Source organism: Macaca mulatta, chromosome 17 (genome assembly GCF_049350105.2).
Source record: "Macaca mulatta isolate MMU2019108-1 chromosome 17, T2T-MMU8v2.0, whole genome shotgun sequence".
NCBI lineage: Eukaryota > Metazoa > Chordata > Mammalia > Primates > Cercopithecidae > Macaca > Macaca mulatta.
Genome location: NC_133422.1, coordinates 95,400,300 through 95,421,103, shown reverse-complemented (window position 1 = coordinate 95,421,103; position 20,804 = coordinate 95,400,300).

Genomic DNA, 20,804 nt, shown 5'->3' with positions numbered 1-20,804 from the left:
CTTACCTTGGGCTCCCAGGCCTTTGGCATGGATTCTGGTCACTGGAGAAGATTCCCATCTGTCAACATCCAGACACATCTGTGGCAGAAAGAATTCCTGAGTTCAGGAAAAGGCAGCAAAGACATGCCAGAAATAATAGCGACCAGGATTGACCGTCTTTTCAAAATCAGAAAAGAGCCATTGGACTTAGAACCACAAGGGATCCTAGAGATGGTTTTCCTCACTTGCATCCAAAACTATGTTCTCCATGGTTAGTTCCTTCTGGGAAATGATTTTATAGAGAGGATATTAGATTTTTTTTTTTTAACTCAAGACTTCTCAGGGGGCTGGCCATGGTGGCTCACACCTGTAGTCTTAGCACTAGCACTTTGGGAGGCCAAGGCGGGCAGATCACTTGAAGTCAGGAGTTCGAGACCAGCCTGGCCAACATGGTGAAATCCTGTCTCTACTAAAAATACAAAAATAGCCAGAAATCACTTGAACCTGGGCGGTGGAGGTTGAAGTGAGCTGAGATCGTGCCACTGTACTGCAACCTGGGCAACAGAGTGAGACTCTGTCTCAAAAAAAAAAAAAAAAAAAAAAAAAACTTCTCAGGGGATTTGTATACATGAATCTTTAAAATATATATGTATAACTACCTTTTCCAAACCTGATGTAACTATAGAACCTTTTTTTGAATGGAACACTTTAATTTTTCTGTTTTTGTGGTAAAATATGCATAACATGAAATTTACCCTCTTAACTGTTTTTAAGTGTATAGTTTTGATAAGCATATTCACATTGTTGTGCAACCAATCTCCAGAAATTCTTCATCTTGCAAAACTTAAACTCTGTATCTGTTAAACAAAAACTCCCCATTTCTTCCCCTACCCCTGGCAACTACCATTCTACTTTGTTTCTATGGATTCGACTACCCTCGGTACCTCATACACATGGAATCATAAAGTATTTATCTTTTTGTGACTGGTTTATTTTATTTAGCATAATGTCCTCAAGGTTCATTCATGTTACAGCATTTGTCAGAATTTCCTTCCTTTTTAAGGCTGAGTAATACTCCATTGTATGAATATACTACATTTTTTTAATCCATTCATTCACCGATGGACATTTGACTTGCTGCCACCTCTTGGCTATTATGAGTAATGCTGCTACAAACACAGGTGCACAAATATCTCTTTGAGATCTTGCTCTCGATTCTTTTGGATATATACTCATAAGTGGAAATTCTGGATCTTATGGTAATTCTATGTTTAATTTTTTAGAAATGACCACATTGTTCTCCCTAGCTGCACCGTTTTACATTCCCAGCAACAGTGCACGAAAGTGTAACTCCTTTTTAAAGAATGCTTTAATTAACATAAAGCTTAATAAACGCCAGTCTAGTCCAAATCCATCCTTTTAAAATGGAGAAGTAGAAGCTCAAGAGGGGAGGGACGTGTGCAACATCCCACAGCTCCTCAGTGGTGCGGCAGCCAGGGGCTTGCCAGGAAACAGACCACTCAGCTAGTTATGGAGAGAATTTAATTTCGGAATTGCTTACAGAGGATGGGTAGCACTGCAGGGTGCCAGTTAGGGATATAAAGACACTCAGGAAGAGTGACAGTGAGAAACACTTACCACCCTTTGGCCTAAAGAGGAAAAGAGAGAAAATGGCGTAAGTGAACCCCAGGAAACCTAGCACCTTGAGGGCGGGTTGCTCAGCAGGAGCTGTGCTTGGAGGGTGTGGTCACCACCAGAGCCACAGCACAGAAGAAGCAGGTAAAGAAATACCCCAATCACTCTCTCTTTCCAGCCATTGATCTCCTGCCAGTACCTCCAATGGCCAAACAAACCCAAAGCCAGAGTGCAGGGGAACAGGGCACATATGGCTAAGTCCCCAGGTCCCACAGAAGAGCAGAAATAGGTGAGGAGGAAAGAGAAAGGAGGGAGGATGGTGTTGGATGGGCAATCCAGGGTGTCTGATGCAGAGGGTGGCTGTAGGTGGTTTTCTACACTCAGTGTGTATCATAGAAAATTAAAAGTTTAGAACGTTTAGGGCCAGGCATGCTGGCTCATGCCTGTACTCCCAGCATTTGGGTAGCTGAGCCTGGCAGATAGTTTGAGCCCAGGAATTCAAGACCAGCCTGGCTAACATGGTGAGACCCCTGTCTCTACAAAAAATACAAAAATTAGCTGGGTGTGATGGCACATGCCTGTGGTCCCAGCTACTCAGGAGGCTGAGATGGGAGGATTGCTTGAGCATGGGAGGTCGAGGCTGCAGTAAACTGTGATCGCACCACTGCACTCAAGCCTGAGTGAAAGAGCAAGACCGTGTCAGAAAAAAAGAAAAAAAGAAAGAAAGGAAGGAAGAAAGGAAGAAAGAAAGGAAGGAAAGAAAGGAAAGGAAAGGAAAGGAAAGGAAAGGAAAGGAAAGGAAAGGAAAGGAAAGGAAAGGAAAGGAAAGGAAAGGAAAGGGAAAAGAGAAGAGAAGAGAAAAGAAAAGAAAAGGATGTTTTGGACATTAGAAAAATAAAAATAAAAAAATTACCAACAGTCTCATCACCCACAGATACCCAAGTTAACATTTCTGTTTCCAGTGTATAACATGTTGCAAGATGATATTGACAAATGAAGTTGGGCTTGTTTTCACTGCTGTGCAGCGGCAGCTCCAGAATGTCTACAGAAGGAATAAAGCAACTGAAAGGAAGGACTAGACGTGAGTCCTGACATCATACTTACGGAGCAGGCACACTGGTTTTAACTGGATTCCGTGTTTATTTGGGGACCTATCTGGAGCTGCCGATGGAGACAAAAGGCTTTATTTCAAAGCTGCCATGTGCAGAGAGGCCTTTTCGTTTATTTGGGTAAGGTTCAGGAAGAAGGTGATGATTTATGTGGCAGATGAAAGCTCCCCTGCTCAAGGCACCCCTTGACAATGTTGTGAAAGAACTAATATGAGGGTTCTCGGGGAAGGGAGAGAACATATTTTACATGTAGAAGAATGTGAACTGTGGTGGCCAAAGGGCAGATTGTGTCGCATTGTGTCTTCCAAATGTCACCACCACAACCTGCCCCATCCCACTTGCCCTTCTGGCAACATCACCTTGACGCTTTTCTTGTGGTGGTAGTCTCAGTCCTCTCTTCTCGAATCCGGACAAAACTCGGGCTGCTGTCGCCAATATAGTAAGTGAAGCGGCTATGAACTTCCAAGGCTAGGTCTTAAACATGCCCCACACTCCTGCCTTGCTGTCTTGGGAAGCCAGTGCTTGGAACCCAGCCACAGTGAGGAAGCCCAAACAAGCCCATGTGGAAACAGCCCATGGAAACGACACCTCGAGGTTTTTAGGCTGATAACTCAGCTGATAATGAAAGTTACTTGTGGTTTATTCTCTGGATTTTTCCTTGCCCACCCCAAGAAAGCCTTTGTGTTTTCTTCCCCCATGAATAGAATCAGAAGCAGACAGTTCTCGAATCCTATCACTCTTTTGGAGATTACATCCTGAGAACAGAAAGGAGAACAATCGGTGTTTGGAAAAGGGAGAGGGGACATAAAAGGAATGACTATATATAAGGGAGAGTCCCCTACACTAGGAAACTAGAACAGAGGTAAGTACGGGAACTTCCAACCCACCAAGTCCCTCAAAATGACCAAGGACGGTGGCCATACCTCAGGGGAAATGGCTACTTGTTGTGTAAACACAGATTGGACTCCCAGCCCAGGGCACTGCTTTGGCAGAGATTTCTGGATCCATGATGGCAAAGAAGCCACAAAACTAGCAATGGGCCTCAGTGATGGGTTTCTCAGGAGTAACCAGGTCAGACTAGAGGTCAGCTTCCAGGATAACTATTCCTGCTTATGATACCCCAGGACCTTTACTATATAACGGAGTACCCCCAAATGACTGAATTTTTGCCAATGATATAAGAAGGTGGCTTGGAGTTTACTTTCATTTGACATTTTAAACAAATGTTCCAAAACAGATTACCAGTCCCTCTTACATGACATTCATAGAAATTAAAAAGATATAAAAAAGTAAACACGTAAGTGCATAGCCATGATTGGAAAGAAGAACAGAAACTCTGGATGAACCAGAATCATACAGAATCTCTTTGTTTTTGAGACAAAGTCTAGCTTTGTTGCCCAAGCTAGAGTGCAGTGGTACCATCTCGGCTCACTGAAACCTCTGCCTCCAGGGTTCAAGTAATTCTCCTGCCTCCACCTCGTGAGTAGCTGGGACTACAGGTGCATGCTACCATGCCCGGCTGCTACGTTTTGTATTTTTAATAGAGACGGGGTTTCACTATGTTGTCCAGGCTGATCTCAAACTCCTAACCCTGTGATCTGCCCACGTTGGCCTCCCAAAGTGCTGAGATTACAGGCATGAGCCACTGCGCCCAGCCCAGAATCTCTTAAAATTGGAAAGCAGGCAGGCATAAAGAGGAAAAACTGCAGAGCCCAGCTGGGAGTGGCAGAATTCTGCTATGAGCCTCAAGGGGTGCACCTGACCAAGAAGGGGGGGATCCAGAAAGAGGAGGAGAAACTCAGAGTGGCCAAGGTGAGAGCAGCGTGGTAGGGCAGCCCCTGGGCTGGGCACCCATGCCCATGGATGCAAGCGCGTGCCTTCCCCACAGCAGTAGGTACAGGAACTCTGGGAGCAAGAGACGCAGTGCAGTGCCGCAGGTATGCCTTAAAAACCCACTGTGAGATGCCATCTCCTTACACACCACAGGAGCCTCTGCCAGGCTCACTAAAGCCAGTGTAAAGCAGCAGCGACAATGGCAGTTCCCATCCTGTCTCAACCATCTGTGTGAACTATCATAGCAGATCTTCTAACAGGGAACCTTGGCATTGATTTACATAAGCAGAATCAAATATTCCAGCAGATCCAGCACCAGAAGATAGAAATAAGTGAAAAAGGAAAAACTTTCATTAAAGAAGCAGGTTGGTGAATAGAAGCTGTGTGTGTGTGTGTGTGTGTGTGTGTGTGTGTGTGTGCGTGCGCGCACGCGCGCGCATGTGCACTTGCACATATAAAATATCTTTAAATATTTAAGGACATAATGTGTGTGATCACAAGAATAGAAAGAGGCTGGGTGTGGTGGCTCATGCCTGTAATCTTAGCACTTTGGTAGGCCAAGGCAGGAGGATCACTTGAACCCAGGAGTTCAAGACCAGTATGGGCAACAGAGCAAGACCCCATCTCAAAGAGAAAAGAACCAATCAAAACTATTCGATGAACATTTTAGTGGTTGAAATGTAAAAACCTAGTATGTGGGTGAAAAACAAAATAAGCACAGTGGAGAGGCAAATAGATTGGAAAATGGAACCACGGAATTTGCTCAAAATGACACAAAAATTAAGAGGTTTGTAGAATAAATCTAGTTCCAGCACCCACGTAATAGGAGTTACAAAAGAAGAGCCTAAAGAAATTAAAAGTAAAAAAAAAAAATTTTTTTTTTTTGAGATGGAGTCTCACTCTGTTGCCCGGACTGGAGTGCAGTGGCGTGATCTTGGCTCACTGAAAGTTCCACCTCCTGGGTTCACACCATTCTCTTGCCTCAGCCTCTTGAGTAGCTGGGACTACAGGCGCCCGCCACCGCACCAGGCTAATTTTTTGTATTTTTTTTTTCAGTAGAGACGGGGTTTCACCGTGGTCTCGATCTCCTGACATCGTGATCCGCCCACCTCTGCCTCCCAAAGTGCTGGGATTACAGGCGTGAGCCACCGCGCCCAGTCAAAAGTAAATAAAATTTTAAGAAATAATTGATTAGAAATGTACAGAATTGAAGTAAGACATGAGGTCTCTGAAAGAAGCCATCAATACCCAGCAGGATAAACATTTTTAAGATGATCCAGACACAGTTGATAAAACATTTGCATCCACATGGCTTAACTATTAGGGCCAAGGACAAAGACCACCTGTTTCAACATGACTTAATTATTTGCTCCAGGAAATCCTTGCCCAGAAAGATAAAGCTGTAAACCAATAAATAACTGCTATTTACTTTAGAAAATTCCTGCAAACCAATTTGTCTGGGCAAATAGTTTGGGCATCTGGCCAGTTTTCCTCACAGGACAACCATGTTTTCATCTGGGCAAAGAACTCTTTTATCAAACAATTTACTTATCAATATTTGCTTTGAGCCCGTAGCTTCACTGTGGCCACAATCCTAAACTATTAGTTACACAAACTTTGCTCATCCCAGTCAGTTCCCCAGCTTGAAAGAACTGCCTCAAATATCATGAGCTTAGACCCCAAAACATTATAAATATCCTCTCCTGACTTCTCCCTTTGAGCCACTGCTAAGATCTCAAAGTGATGGTCTCTCTTACGATAGTAAGTTTAATCAACTTAGCTTTGCTTTATCAAAAGGTTATTTTGATAGATATTTTGGAGAGTTGACAGTTGAAAATCCATGAAGAAACTTCATCATTAAAATAAAAAGAAAATCCTTAAAATCTTCTGGGGAAGAATAAACTGGATATCTACAAAAGAAAAATAATATGGCCAGGCATGGTTGCTCATGCCTGTAATCCCAGCACTTTGGGAGGCTGAGATGGGTGGATCACCTGAGGTCAGGAGTTCCAGAACAGCCTGGCCAACATGCTGAAACCCCATCTCTACTAAAAATACAAAAATTAGCCGGGTATGGTGGTGGGCACCTGTAATCCCAGCTACTTGGGAGGCTGAGGTATGAGAATCACTTAAACCCAGAAGATGGAGGTTGCAGTGAGCCATTGCATTCCAGCCTGGGTGACAACAGTGAGACTCCGTCTCAAAAAAAAAAAAAAAAAATCTGATTGACCTCAGCCTTCTTGACAATAACCATGGGCACAGGGAGACCTTGGAGCAATTATCTTCAATATCTAAAGGAAAAGAATTTTGAACCTAAAATTTTCTAGCCAGACAAGCTATCCTTTAAAATTGAAGTCAGCAAACTATAGCCAATGGACCAGCCCCATTTTTACAAATTTTTTTGGAATACAGCCACACCCATTCATTTATGTAGGTATCATTTGTGGCTGCTTTTGCGCTACCTTGGCAGAGCTGAATAATTGCAACTGAGACCATATGGCCAAAGTCTAAAATACTTACTATTTGGACCATTTAAAAGGGCTTGCTGACACCTGCTTTAAAATAAAGACATTCAAAAACTAACAGATGCTGGCGAGGCTGCGGAGAAAAGAGAATGCTTACACACTGTTGGTGGGGATGTAAATTAGTTCAGCCACTGTAGAAAACAGTTTGGAGATTTCTCAAATAACTTAAAACAGAGCTACCAGTAGACTCAGCAATCCCACTATTGGGTATGTGCCCAAAGGAAAAATAAGTCGTTTTACCAAAAAGACACATGCACACGTATGTTCACTGCAGCACTATTCACAATAGCAAAGACATTGAATCAACTTGGATGCTCATCAACGGTGGACTGGATAAAGAAAATGTGGTACATATACACCATGGAGTACCGTGCAGCCATAAAAAAGAATGAAAGCGTGTCTTTTGCAGCAACCTCTGTTATCCTAAGTGAACGCAGGAACAGAAAACCAAATACCGTGTGTTCTCATTTATAAGTGGGAGCTAAGCACTGGGTACACAGACATCAAGATGGGAACAATAAACACTGGGGACTACTAGAGAGGGGAGAGATGAAGGGAGCCAAGGGCTGAAAAACTACCCATCAGGTACTATGTTCACTCCTTGGGTAACAGGATCATGTGTCCCCCAAATTTCAGCATCGCTAAATTTACCCATGTAACAAACCTGCACATGTACTCCTATATCTAAAATAAAAGTTGAAATTACAAAACTTTCTAAAAATTAAGATAAAGACATTTGCAGATATGTAAAATCTCAAAATTTACTATCCAATGATCCTCCTTGGAAGAATTACTGAGAATTCTGGGGGAGTGGGAGGGAAGGTTCCATGAGGAAGAGATGAGAGGTATAATGCAATGAGTTATAAACACAATAGTAAAATTTATTTTTACATTAAAATAAGTGGTAAATGTTTAAGCTTTATGTTTTAAAATCCCATGCAATGTTAAATGCAATGGAAGCAGGTGAGATTTTAAGTAGAGAAAACTAAAAGATCAGTAAAGTTTGTCTTCTCAGTGGGACTGAGGAAAGCAGAGGAAAAAGATAATTGCAGACAAAGCTTATTAATTCTAGATAATTTCTAGGTAATTATTAATTCTAGACAATGTTAAGTATTTAAGTATTTGATATTAAATGTGTACATTTCCAACTTACAGAAGGTAAAAATGGAAAAATGAAACACTAATTAAAGGCAACTAGAAAGCCCAGTAGGAGAACACAAATTAAGAAAATAGGAAAAGAAAAAAAGAAAAGAAAATAGGAATAAACCCAAACATACCAGTGAATTTCGTAGATATAACTAAGGGATTTAGTTCATGTATTAGTCCATTTTCACACATACCCAAGACTGGGCAATTTACAAAAGAAAGAGGTATAATGGACTTACGATTCCACGTGGGTGGGGAGGCCTCACAATCATGATGGAAGGTGAAAGGCACGTCTCACATGGCAGCAAGGGAAGAGAACTTGTGCAGGGAAACTCCCATTTTAAAACCATCAGATCTCGTGAGACTTACTCACTATCAAAACAATAGCAGGGGAAAGACCCACCCCCATGATTCAATTCCTTCCCACCAGGTTCCTCCCACAACACATGAGAATGGTGGGAGTTATCATTCAAGATGAGATTTGGGTGGGGACACAGCCAAACCATATCAGTTCAACCTTGTGCTGATGATGTGTATGCTTTGTGGCTGGCATTATTACAGGCACTAGAGACACCACAATTGATGGCTGTCATGAAGCTTACACTTGAGTAAGGAAACAGACCATCAACCAATAGGTATGTTATAGAATCTCGAATATAGGTGCTATTTTAGAGAGAGAAAAGGCAGAGTTAAGGGCTGGAGAGCAACACAGGTTGGCCAACTTGGAGGTTATTGTCTTAGTCCAGGCAATATGTGATGGGGACTTGGATTAGGGTGGTATTTGTAGAAGCAGTGACAACTTACAGAACTGGGGAGTTATTTTGGAAAAGATGACAGGATTTGCTGATGGAATCTATGACAGGTAGGGGGAAAGTTAGGTTAAATTGGTGTTGAAGGGGATCAGGATTTGTCACCCCAAAACATGCCATTTTGCCATAAAAATTATTTCGAGCTGAAGGCAATGGAGAATGAACAGGTGCAGGGAGTTCTCTGCCGTCTCCCATCCCCTAAAACTAGGGCAAACATTTCCCTTTGTGAAGGTAGCATGTTTCCCTTTATAAAGGCGTCCCCCTCTCCTGTCCCAGGAAGAGGAGAATGACTCTTATCCCCTGAGATGGACAGATGGCACCAAGATGAGTCTGCATAAACACAACTTACTAAAATAACCCTTTTCTTCGTTTGTTTCCCCCCACATATTTCATTGTCATTTCCCCACAATTTGTTACCCCTTTAAGCCCAAAGCCCCTTTCCTTTATCAAAATGATATTCAGGCCTAGTGTCTAATCCCCTCTTTGAGTTTTACTTCTCTTCTCTGAACTCCCATACACATAAATACTAATACAACTTGTGTCTTTTGTTTCTTTAATTCATGGGTCGCCATCACTAACGTTAAGAGGGTAGAGGAAAAAGTTTTTCCCTCCCTATGGCATATTAAAAGGAGTATTCAATTTAATATTAAAACACATACACACACAAACACAAAATCAACTACTTGTTTATAAGACACAGACTATAGTAGACACTTGGGACTCCACCCAGACCCCTTTTCAGCCTGGTGAAGCCACCCCCAGCTGCTCTATCTGTTCTCAAAGCCTCACGGGCTGCCAGCCTTCTCTAGAGAACTGCTGACTGCAGCTGCCCTCCCCCACCCCGCCTCCAGGGTGGTTACCCAACCAAAAGCCCTCCAGGTGGAAAAGAGGAGCTGTCTTCAATGATTAATCATGTCATAGGACACCCTGATAGGATCCAATTTCTTTCCTGAGTTACACACATTTCTGTTAACTATTATATTGTAAGAAAGTAGAAATGTTGAGTCCTGTTGGGGTGTTCTGATTTCAATTTAGAGTGGAGTGAAATGGTGGGAGTAAAAACTTTCATCTCCATTGCCACATCATTCTGAACCATTGTGAAAGGATAGTCCAATCTCAAAGAAGAATCCTCAAAAGAGCAAAGCGAAGAGAGCATTTACAAGAAACACTGAAAGCAAGAAGTACCTTTTTTCATTATAATATTTTTAAACATAAGCAATTATTTTCAGCTGCTCTCAATACTCATGCCTAGGATATTTTAACAGCCAGAAAGAAAAACCATTCAAATCGCAAGAGCAGTAAGAGTCGTGATGTTTTTGTTTTGTTTTGGTTTGGTTTTTGTTTGTTGTTGTTGTTTTTTAGTGTAACCAAAGGCTGGTTGCAGGAGCACATGCCTGTAATCCCAGCAATTTGGGAGGCTGTGGTAGGAGGACTGCTTGAGGTCATGAGTTTGAGACAAGCCTGGGTAATATAAGATCTCATCTCTACAACTTTTTAAGATTAGCCAGGCATGGTGGCACATGCCTGTAGTCCCAACCATTTGGAAGGCTGAGGTGGGAAGATCCCTTGAGCCCAGGAGTTTGAGGCTGCAGTGAGCCATGATCACACCACTGCAGACCAGTCTGGGCAATAAAGCTAGACTCTGTCTATAAAAATAAATAAAATAATATAAACAGAATTTTTCTGGAAATAAACTTTTAACATATTCCTGACAAAACTCACAGATAAAACACTAATATGATTTCTTGCAGATCAACAAGACACTTAAATAAAACTTTTTTCTGACCATAGTCTCTCCTCATGCCAGTTTATCACATAAAGTATTTTATTTTCCACTTCCTATTAAATGAATTAAAAATAAAGTGGATGCTGTGTCCTCTCATTTTAGTAATAGACCATATTGAACTATCAAATTCACTTACTGTTGCTATAATAACAAATTATTACAAACTGAGTGCCTTAAAACAACGCCAATTGATCATCTTGCATTTCTGGGGGGCCAGTCTGAAATGGATTTCAGAAGGCCACAATCACGGTGTCTGCAGAGCTGCCTTTCTTCTGGAGGTTCTAGGGGGAGAATCCATTTTCTTGTCTTTTCCAGTGTGTAGGGGCTGCCCACGTTCCTTGACTCATGGCCTAATTCCTCCGCCTTCAAAGCCTGCAACGTGAGACTGTCCTTCTCATGCTGCCATCTTTCTGGTTCTCTCTCTTCTTTCTGCCTCTTCCACTTATCAGGATCCTTGTCATTACACTGGGCCCACCTAGACAATCCAGACTCATCTCAAGGTCAGTTGACTGGCAACTTTGCTTCCTTCTAAAACCTAATTCCCCTATGTCATATAACTGAACATATTCACAGGTCCTAGACACTAAGATACAAACACCATTGGGTAGCTGGTATTTTGCCTATCACAGCTGTTAAGAAACAATTCTAATAACGTGTAGTTTTAGGTTTATTATTTATCAAAATTTGTAGTATATTACTCCATAATACATTCATATATTATTTTGATCAATTGTATTCTAATTTGTTATAACTAAATATAAAATAAACTTGTCACTAAAAGTCTAATATTGATAAGAAATAAAGCAAGATTTTGAATCAATAGACACAATTTTACTGCAAACAAATATAATAGAGTGAGTACTAAAGACTTTCAAGCATAAAATTCCATTATATTTATTGGATAAAATTCTATGGGAGAAGTAGAAGAGAAATTCAAGCCAAAGAGAGAGATGAAATATACATTTTCCCAATGTTTAGGAAAGCTTTTTGTGTGTACGTTTGTAAAAGATGACAATGTATAACAAATCACTATAGCATTTAGGTTCCATTGGATATATTTAAAAGTATAATTGACAGGTTTGCTTTAAGATGTTGATACCATCAAATCTCACCAACTATTGCTGAGCAAAAGAAGTCAAATGAAATGATTCATTTATATACTCAGGACAGTCCTCCCTGTGATCTTGGACCAACCCAGCTCTCCCCTCTCCCCTCACCCCCATCTCCCACCCCTACCCCCATTCTCATTTGTAGTTCTCAAGAATAACTGTAGAATGTGCTGGGATGGGGGAGCTGGCCAGAACAGCCCAGGCTCTATTCTAGCCCCTACCCTAGAAACGAGATGTCCTTCAACACTTTAGCCCAGCAAGTCGCGTTTCTCCAGGGCATAAAACCCTAGGTGCAAAGCCCAGGGCAGGCTGCTTTTCAGGGTCCCTCAGCTGTAATGGAAGTGGGTCATGCACAGTCAAGATTCCATCTGTCCTGGGCAGCTTTCCAGAGCTTGGGGGAATGGCTCATGGTGGATCCTAGGCTTCTGTCATCCCTTGCTGCCTATATGTGAGTAATGAACCTGCTCTATGTAATTTGTATGTGGGGGTGCTCTGTCTCACCAGACTCAGAGAAGTTGGTAACCAGGGCACAGTGAACTTATTTCACAAGATAAAATTCAAAAATAAGCAAACTAGCCAATGGTATTAGAAGTCAGGATGGGCCGGCGGTGGTGGTTCACACTTATAATCCCAGCACTCTGGGAGGCTGAGGCGGGTGGATCACTTAAGGCCAGGAGTTCAAGACCAGCCTGGCAAACAAGGCAAGACCCTGTCTCTACTAAAACTAAAAATTAGCCTGGCATGGTGGTGCATGCCTGTTGTCCCAGCTACTTGGAAGGCTGAAGTACAAGAATCACTTGAACTCATGAGGTGGAAGTTGCAGTGAGCCGAGATGTCACCACTGCACTCCTGCCTGGGCAACAGAGTGAGACTGTGTCTCAAAAAAAAAAAAAGTCAGGATGGTGGTTATCCTTGAAATGGAGCAGGGAGTGACTGGAAAGGGGACAGGAAGCTTCCGGGAGAGTCTGCTAATGCTTTGTTCCTTAATCCAGGTGCGGTGCTGGTTATACAGGTGTGCTTGCTTTGTAGAAATTCATGAACTGTACACTTATGCTTTATTCACTTTTCTGTATGTGAGTTGTAATATAATAACATCATTATTTAAGATGTCAATATAGCCTTTATGCATTATGGATATCTGTACACTGTTATTTATTTTCAGATATTTTTCTCACTCTGACAGTTGTACTTTAAATGCTTTATAGAAAACTGGACAAAATTGACAAGGAGGTAATTCAAAGAGGGTGCCATACATTAAATAGCCAGACAGACATGAAACGACATGCAGTTTCACTGCTAACCAGGGAAATGCAAATGAATACAACATATAACTCTTTCACTCAAATTGGAAGACTTTCTAAAGGTTTATAACATACACTGTTGACAATGAGAATGGGGAAAGAGGCATGCATATGATTTTGTTCAGGGTATTAAATAGTACAAAATTGCTGAAAGGCAGTGTATTAGTCCATTTTCATGCTGATGATAAAGACATACCTGAGACTGGGTAATTTATAAGGAAAAAGAGGTTTAATGGAGTTCCACATGGCTGGGGAGGCCTCACAATCATGGCTGAAGGCAAAAGGCACATCTCACATGACAGCAGATAAGAGAATGAGAGCCAAGCAAAAGCGGTTTCCCCTTATAGAACCATCAGATCTCGTGAGACTTATTCACTAACACGAGAACAGAAGAGGGAAACCACTCCCATGATTCAATTATCTCCCACCGGGTCCCTCCCACAACACAAAGGAATTATGGGAACTACAATTCAAGATGAGATTTGGGTGGAGACACAGCCAAACCATATCAGGCAGCTTGGCAGTATCTAACAAAACTCCACATGTAAGAACCAGAAGAGCCTTCTGACATTCTTGAGCAGCTGAATTGATGTAACCAACCATCTATCTGCAAATCTCTAGAGAAGAAAATAAACCCTAATAATTCTTTTATTCTCAATATAGATACCCCCACCTCCATCCAAATTCACACCTTGTGAATTCAGGAACCAAATAGAGTTTGGGTAAATCCCTCACTATCTGAACTCTTGCTACACAGCATCCAAAATTTAGAAATTGAATATTATATTTACTATTAATATTATTCAAACATTATATTCTTTTGAACCATTTAAACTTAGTCAATTTTTTTTTTTTTTTTTTTTTGAGATGAAGTTTCACTCTGCCACCCAGGCTGGAGTGTAGTGGTGCAATCTAAGCTCACTGCAGCCTCCGCCTCCTGGGTTCAAGCGATTCTCCTGCCTCAGCCTCCTAAGTAGCTGGGACTACAGGCACCCAACACCACACCTGGCTAATTTTTTGTGTTTTTAATAGAGATGGGGTTTCACCATGTTCACCAGGCTGGTCTCAAACTCCTGACCTCAGGTGATCCACCTAACTCGGCCTCCCAAAGTGCTGGGATTATAGGCATGAGCCACTGCACCCAGCCTTACAGTGAGTATTTTTAAATGCCAACTTAAAAATGTACAATGGGGAAAGGGTGTAAATTTTTGAAAAAAGTCTTTTAGAGCAAAAGCCTTTGAAGAAAGCAGTCTTAACATGCCTCTTTTGAAATATATTCTTCAAGCAGACCAAAAATAAATAAGCAAGCAAAAATTCAGGATTTTATTTAAACAATTAACAAGACTAAACAACTTATGTTTTCTGTTTCCCAAAGCAGAGGATATGCGTTTTTTTTCAAATACCCACTTCATATTTTGAAAAATTAGCCCTATTATAGGCCACACAAAGCTCAAAGTAGTTCAAAAAAATTGATATCATACTGTGCCAATCACTCCCCATGAAATAATGTTTTAGCCCCAATATATTTTTGCCTGGAAATGTTTAAACACACATCTACATAGCCTTGAATTAAAGAGGACATCAACATAGAGGGAAAAAAAGAAACTAACATTTCTTACACTTCTCATGTGTCTGTGGGGTTCCCCTGGGTCTCCCCATGTTGATACCCAGCTGCCATGCTTGCCATGTCCCCTCCACTGATAGCACCTCCCTATGGCCAGGGCTCTCCCCACCTCCCCCAGCCAGTATAACTAGCAGGCAAAGGCACCCAAGAGGCAGGGCTGCAGCAAATTGCTTGGGCCCTCCACACCCTCCCAGATAACCTTAAGGGGCTCTGCCAGTGGAAATTCCTGTCCTTCCGTGACCAATTAGTGCTGTCTTATTGTTACACATTCGATGCCTGTAACTCCTCCTTTTCTTTTGAAAGGGAGGTTTTGAACTTCTTTTTAGTTGCCTCCAGAAAGATCTTAGTTCATTTTGTTCTTGGACTTCATATTTTTCCTCAGCCTAAATTTTCTCATGAAAAAATCTCTTTTTTGTTCTATTGTAAGGCTTCGGCTTTTGGCTCTTGTCTAAGTGACTTGACAGTATATAGCTCCTCAAATCATTTTTGGAAATAGATATGGTATAAATATAAAACATACATATACAAACAAAACTTAAAAGGTGAAATTTTCATGATAGACTGGAGATCGTCAAAGGTGACATTTTTTGGCAGCTAAGCTCTTGATGTATTGTACAGTCATATCAGGGATATGACCACTTTGTACAAGAAATTTTCTCCATTCAGAAACAGTATAGATTGAACAACACTGAGAAAACCTTGAATACGGTTATCTCCTGTCCTGAAAATGGTTCAAAATTGCAAAGGAAGAAATGCCGCCTCTGGAAAACTGAGAGTTTAATATTCTACAGACAGCCCTGTTGGGGACCCCACAGCAATTTCCTGTAGTAATTAATAGATTAGCTCTTGGGAGGTTACAACCGTCATTCTGTGCAGAAATGACTGAAAAAAAGACACAAGAGTTGCTTGGGGAACACAGTCATTTATTCAACCTTTGAGATAGAAGAACCTGCAATTCCAGTTGTATTATAAAGAGTCACTCAGAAAGTGGAGATAGCTGTATTTGCAATTTGGCACATTGCAACTTCAGTCATTCTTAACATGCTTTAGTTGGTTTTCCATCAAGTAGCCACTACAAAAACACACCAAACCTTTTGATCTTAAATATTTCAAAGTGACATATTCACAATAAATTTCACAAGAAATAAGTAGAAGTTGCTTTTAGACTTTCAGGTAAAAAACAATATAAACCTTAAAGCTCTGTTCTTGGGAAAATTTATTTTTCTGATGGTTTCCCAGCATGGTTTTTGAAAGCAATATAGAAGAGATGTCTCTTATTTTCCAAAATGCTGTACCAAAGAAAGTAGCTGTTGGCCAAATGAACCCTTCTTCTCAACCTGATGTTTGTTTCACAATGTGGTTTCCTGGAAGAAGGTTAGCTAATTTTAAGAGATTTATACCTGGAACAAGTAAGCCTAAAATGAAGAACGACCAAAAGTGGAGCTGATTGTTTTTTCATCAAGGACAAATGCTGTCTTTGTTTGAATTGCTATAAAGTAATACCTGAGGCTAAGTAACTTATACAGAAAAGAGGTTTGGCTCATGGCTCTGCACGCTGTACAGGAAGCATGGCACCAGTGTCTGCTTCTGGCAAGAGCCTCAGGCTGTTTCCACTCATAATGGAAGGTGAAGGGGAGGCCACATGTGCAGAGATCACAGGGTGAGAGAGGAAGCAAGAGACAGTGGAGGGAGGTGTCAGGCTCATTTTAACAACTGATTCTCATAGTCCTAAAAGAGGAAGAGCTCACTCACCCTTAAAGGAAGGCATTCATTGATTCATGAGGGATCCACCCCCATGACCAGACACTTCTCACAAGACCCCACCTCCAACAATGGGGATCAAACTTCAACTTGAGGTTCGATCCAAACAGCCAAACTATAGCAAATGCTATTTCCATAAAATGCTAGTATTATGATCCTGCTACCCACCAGGGTCAGGGCAGTGAGCTAGAGGAAGTCCTGAGCCAGCAAAGAGTTCCACCATCTTGAGTTACTGTCCTCTCCTGCTCTTTTCTGGTGCCTTCCCTCTGGCACTGAGCCTACCGATGCCCCTACCCACCACACCCCTATGTCACCCTCACCGTCTCCCCCACCATGAAGAACAACCTGGAATTAGGTATGACCTCAGGCCCTGGCCCCAGTCCCTTCGCACCCCCAGCTCTGTATTCCTCTCCTATTGCTGCTAGAACAAACGACAACAAACTCAGTGGCTTAAAATAACAGAAAAATATTAGTTCTCAGCTCTGTAGGTCAGAATTCTCGGTGGGCTCAGCTATTTCTCTGCTATGGGTCTCGCAAGGCCAAAATTAAGGTGTTGGCCTGCATGGGCTCTTTGCTGGAGACCTGGGAGAACCTGCTTCTAAGCTTATTGAGGTTGTTGGCAGAATTCAGTGTCTCCCAGCTGTGGGACTGAGGTGCCCATTTCCAGGAGCCTCTCTCAGCTGCCTAAGGTCACCTGCATTCCTGAGCACATTACCCCCTCTGTCTTTAAACCAGCACTAGCACATGGTATCATCCTCACACTTGAGTATCCTACTGCCCTCTCCTAGGACTCTCTGCTTGAAGGGTTCATGTGACCACACTGGTATCCCTCCAACCCCTCCATGACTCAGGACAATCTCACTATCTTCATGTCAACTGACTTAACAGTAATCTCAATCACATCTATAAAATCCCATTTGCCATGTAATGAAACATATCCACAGGCTCCAGGAATTAGAATGCGGACACCTTTGGGGGACAATTCTGTATACTCCCCTCCCTCCCAGGATTCACTTGTTGCCAAGCACATCTGTCATCTCTAGTGCCTGGGCTGGGGCAAGCCCTCTGCACCCAGGTACACCTTATGCTGGAACTAAACCACGGAATCAGCCTCCAGCCTTCATTCCTGACTGTGATACATCATCCTGCCAGGGGCCCAGGTCTCCTTCCCACCTGAGCACCCATATCACAGAAGCTGGGTTTTGGACAGAAGGGAGGCGGTTGGCTTCCTCTCCAGGAGCCTGCCACAGGCTGGTGTTACACTACAATTGCACAGCACTCTAGGAACTGACTGCCATCCATCAATATCCTCCATCCAAGAGTACTGGCCTCTGCCATGCCCTGCTCCCAGAATCCGGTACCAACGATGGCCAGAATTATCCCCCCTCCTCCATACTCCCGACTGCTGCCACCAAAGAGACTCTCTTTGCCAAAGCCAGCAGCAGGAGAGCAGGAACCATAGGAGGCTATGAAGCTGCAGGCTGCTTCTTTAAGCCACATATCAAGACCAGTTAGTTTTTCTGTTGGAAATCCTGTAAATATTTCTGATCAAATCACATTTTTGTAATTTGTAGATGGTGATGTGTTCTCCCAAATATTGCTTGTTTAAAAACATTTCTCCCTAAAAAGAAATATGTTCTAGCTCTCTTTTCTCTAAAGCCAGAAACATAAACAGCACCAAGAATTTATATAAGAAAGATTTAATATTTCCCAACCTCCTCATCATTTCTACTCAACTTTCAACTCCTACTCAATGCATTTTCCTCAGGGAGTCTAAGTTCTTACCCAATTCACAAACATGGAAAGCTGACATAAAGAATCGCTGCAAAATCTGTAGTAAGGAAAAGAGACAGGAAGGGCAAAGAAATCTGCCCACAGAGGTAAACCAACATGCTCCTTGACGCCAGCTAGTGAGTGGCCAGATAATTCATCTATCTCCCCTACTTGATCTTCCAGCCCCCCACACCATGAGTGTTTCCGTACATACAGCCCACCCTGAAATTATGCATACACACGTGAGATCGTTTGTATTAATTTATTCGATGACCCTTTTTTTGTTAATTTCATGTAAGTATCAAGTTCATACAGGAATTACAGTCCACAAACTCAGGAAACAGCACATCTATTTATATAAATTAATTTGATTTCTGATCCCAATGCTAATAATATCAGGCTGATAGAAAATTTAACCTCAATGACTTTCAGAGTTTCCGGATGGCTCCCTAAAGCTATCGCACGGTGAGGGAGGCCTCTGTGCACTGCTGCAGGTCTGTGACAGGCCCCCTGGACTAGCATCAGTTTGCTAATTGCTGAGACGTCTTCTTCCACCTGCATGGCCCCAGCTGGGCCCCATTGCAGCCATGAGACTCCATCTCCCTAAATGAGCTGGATGGCCCTTGGATTCTTGGGTTCTCCCCTGGGTCCTTCGGCACCTCCAGGTGCTTCCAGGAAGCCATGACCAAGACCCCCTCTCCTCCAAGACTCTCAGACTTCCTGATGTTAATTCACATACCTCTCCCTCTTGCCTCTCTACAGTATCACATCTCCAAGCAGGACACCTCATCATTGAGGTGCCTCTCAGGGACCTACAGTCTTATCTCCTCAGTGGGCTTAGAAGCAAGTCAGGCAGCCTCACGCCTTCCTGGGGGCAAAGAATCTAAGGGTCTATCTGCTTGAAGGAGGTGGGTAAAGGGGGAAAATTGGGCTGAAAGGCCATAAATATCTCAAAAGCCTATTTAGCCAATAGCAATGAAAATACATAGCCTTTCTCATGCATTTATGGACAGTTATGCTCATGTCCAGCAGAGAAATCCTGAAGTATACATGAGCCCTCCAGTGTCAGTGATGCAAGCCTTTCTTAGAACCCTGAGCTGGCAGGAGGCTAACCCTAGCCACCAGCAGCCTTAGCGTTGGTGACCTCAGAGGACTAATTCTCCCTTTGGAGGTGGGACAACATGTCTCCCTTCTCAAAAACAGTCCACAAGTTATTTTAGCACTACTATATCAGAATTTAAAAGGAGGCTCTTTAGGAATGCACCATGGTGTTTTTCAGCAGATTGCTGCAAGGTTGCCTTCCCAACCTCCTAGGACAGAAGGAATTACTCTTTCCTTTGTTCCCACACAGTGTGAAATTTGTAGGTATTTTTAGCACTTTTTTATTCTGCCTTTTCTATGTAGAAATAAATGAACACCACCCACATAAGAAAAGCAAAGGCTATTTATTCAGAGCTTGCTCCATCAAGGGAGTTGGCCACCATCACTTTCGTTTGGCAGGAACTCAAAGGCAGGCAGGGAAGGGGGAGAACTTTACAGAGCACACAAGGGACAGCTTCAGGTGTGCCCTGATCAGAGGCTGTTGGCCTGGGGAAGCCCACGGTGGCCAACCAGGAGCATGGAAGCCTATCTGATTGGTTGGAGCCACAGTTGGCTTTCTCTGGTTGGTTTTAAATTGGAAGCAGGCACAAAAATTAGGGAAGCTGTCAGTTATTAATCAAGTCCTGTCCATTTGGGGCTGACTACTAGAAGGGTTATTGTTTGGCTTCTTAGACCAGTTGCTAGAGATATCTTTCTTTCTAAATTTCTTATAGGAAGTAGCCTGACTTCCCATAAGTCTGGCTTTTAAAGGCAGCAGGTGGCTTCCTGGGCTGGTTACTGTATACAACGGGTTGATTTTCTGAGGTAGTTGCTGCAGATTTGGGGGTCAGAGTTCTATTTTTATATATGGTCTGGCCACTATCTATTTGTATATTCAGTCTCTCATCTACTACAGTTGGCTGTTTATACTGAAGGCTGTAAGATCCTTGAGGACAGGAGACAGATCTTTGTGTTTGTATTGCCAATGGACAGGGTCTAAGACAAACATATTTTGAAAATTGAGCTGAATCAATTTCACATACACATTTGTAGAGGTAAACTGAGTACATTTCATTTTCCCTAGTATAGTCATTAGTCTTATTTTTCCCTTTAGCACAAAATATTAACAGATAGCACTGTACTGTCTTCCATTTTAAGCAAGGCTTGCTCCCTGGCTAACAATACTGCTAACTCCACTGTATTAGTCTGCTCTCCCATTACTATAAAGACATACCTGAGACTGGGTAATTTAGAAGGAAAGATTTCGTTGACTCACAGCTCCACATGGCTGGGGAGGTCTCAGGAAACTTACGATCATGACAGAAGATGAAGGG